The following is a 2,838-nucleotide window of genomic DNA, read 5'->3' as shown; positions in this document are numbered from 1 at the left end:
CAGCTTTATTATTTACAATATATATACCCTGCTACAAGAAATGTTAAATATCTTGTACTTTTTTGGAATAGATGAAGATCACTGATAGGTGATATTAAACTTATGTAAACTTATAAGATTTGTGGAATACAGATTTTTTTTTCTGATGTAGTAGATTTGATGTAGTAGATAAACCTGAGGCTTGGCATTGAGGTTGTCCAATAAAGTGAAAAATAATCTATATACGTTACTACTACTTTCCTCAGACACCTCAGATTCTTTTTATGAACTTTATTCAGATTGAAACATTTAGCTTAATGTTAAATATTTTCAATATTATTTTGCATGCTTATTAGAGTCAAAGAACGATTCATTCCTGATCTTAATAAACATGTTTTATACAAGTTACAGGTATAATGCTGTAAATTTTCATACTAATATATATATAATAAAAATTGGTATAATAATGAAACATATTTGGACTTCCTTCATTCAGTCAATCAGTCCCTTTTTGGTAATTTATTTATACTGGTTAAGGATCTGAAGACTACTACTAATTTATTTCAAGGTACATTTGTTCCTAGTTTTTTTTTGCCCAAACAAAGCACAGATGTTCATTCAGATACTCAGGTTTTTTCTAGACTATGTATTTGGATATTCAGTCTTATGGTCTTATGGTTTTTAGCATATACATGCTGAAAGTGTCAGAGCGAGCCAAGCCAAAGTGTTTTGAGGCCAGTAGCTGGAACAGTTGGGCCTCAGTTGCTGTCTTCGGCTTTCCCATTTCGCACCAGCCTTCTTCCAGTGGAGTGAGTTTACCAATTGGTACCTTTAATGTGATGAGCATAGATAAATATTAACACTTTTAAAACTATTAGTCTGATCATAATCCTGCTATCTAATCAGCAGTCTGCACTGTCATGAGCTTCAAGCATACATATATCCTAGTTCAGCTTGCATAGAAAGCTAGCACCGGTCTTTAAGTACAGTATAGTTCAGGGTAATTTGCTAAGCTGGACTGTGACACTGTCTAGGGGAAAAAAGAGCTATTATAGTTCTCTCACACCTCTGATGATATGTTCAGCAGCCACATCATCTCTTCATCAGTGAACTTAATCTCAGCACCAAAACCTGTGAAATGGATTTTGTGATTAGTGGGTTGGATCAATGTGGAATATGTATAGACTCAAACACCACAAATATTATATATATATATATATATATATATATATATATATATATATATATATATATATATATATAGAGAGAGAGAGAGAGAGAGAGAGAGAGAGAGAGAGAGAGAGAGAGAGAGAGAGAGAGAGAGAGAGCAATCAGGCATAACATTATGACCACCTTATATATGCCTAATATTGTGTTGGTCCCCATTTTGCTGCCAAAACAGTTCAGACTCATTGAGCATTCACTTCTTCAGCAATTTGAGCTAAAGGAGCTTGTCTGTAGGATCAGACCACAAGGGCCAGCCTTCCCTCCCCCCACATGCACCCTGTTCCTTCCCTGGAACACTTTTGAGAGATACTGACCACTGCAGACTGGGAACACCACACAAGAGCTGCAGTTTTGGAGATTCTCTGACCCAGTGTTCTAGCCATCACAATTTGGCAATTGTCATCAAACTTAAATCCATGCCCATTTTTCCTGCTTCTAACACATCAACTCTCACCCTCTACAAGGTGCCATGATGAAGAGATCATCAGTGTTATTCACTCACCGTTCATAATGTTATATATCATAATGTATGAAATATAATATATATAATTCAGTAATTTATGCTCTTGGACAGGTTGTTCTTCAGCAAACTGTTTATGGATTTCTTGTGAGCCGGCTTCAGCCATGCAAACCGACTTGTTGCAGTGTGTGGCATACGGCACACTGACAAGCGAACCTTCCGCTTCTGCAATCTCTAAAGCAACGCTGGCAGCACTCATGTGTCTGTTTTTTGGAGCCTTCTTCTGCACCTGACTCACAGCATGAGGATTCTCTTCGATGGACCCTTGCGAGGCCTGTTCCGAGTTAAATCCGTCTTGGGAAACCTCTTTATGACCCTGGCCACTGTACTGTAACTCAGTTTTGGGGTGTTACCAATCTTCTTATAGCCCAGGCCATCTTTGTGGAGAGCAACAATTCTAATTCTCAAATCCTCAGAGTTTTCTTTACTATGAGGTGCCATGTTAAATATCCAGTTGTCAGTATGAGAGAATTGTACCCAAAGCACCACATTTTAACTGCACTAAATACAAGATACACAAATTTGTATGGTCCTGTCAAGCAGACAAAAACATGTCAGTGTGTCGTTTAACACGTGGCTTTGCATGGTTAAACGACATACCGCTGTTATCACTTAGGGTGTACTCACTTTTGTTGCCAGCTATTTTGACAATATTAGGGACAGTAAATCTGTACTGCTCTACAAGCTGCACATTGACTACTCTAAAATATATCCAAGTTTCATTTCTATAGTATTGTCCCTTGAGAAGATCTAGGTCCCCTGGTGGTCTAGTGATTAAGATGCAGCGCTCTCACCACTGCGACCCGGGTTCGATCCCGGTCATCCCCAGCCACTCTCAGTGCCGGTCCCAAGCCCGGATAAATTGGGGAGGGTTGCGTTAGGAAGAGCATTCAGCGTAAAACATGTGCCAAATCAAACGTGCGGAGGATCCGCTGTGGTGACCCCTAATGTTAGAAGCCGAAAGAAAGCTAGGTGTCCCATGAGAAGATCTACTATAAAGGTTGCTGAAATGTGAGGGGTGTACTCAATTTTGTAAGATACTGTATATATGCATTGTACCTGAAATTGTAGTTTCTGTGTTGCTTCCTGTCATCACTTTACACATGCAAGAG

Source organism: Silurus meridionalis, chromosome 27 (genome assembly GCF_014805685.1).
Source record: "Silurus meridionalis isolate SWU-2019-XX chromosome 27, ASM1480568v1, whole genome shotgun sequence".
NCBI classification, from domain to species: Eukaryota; Metazoa; Chordata; class Actinopteri; order Siluriformes; family Siluridae; genus Silurus; species Silurus meridionalis.
Note: the sequence above shows the minus strand (reverse complement) of the source record.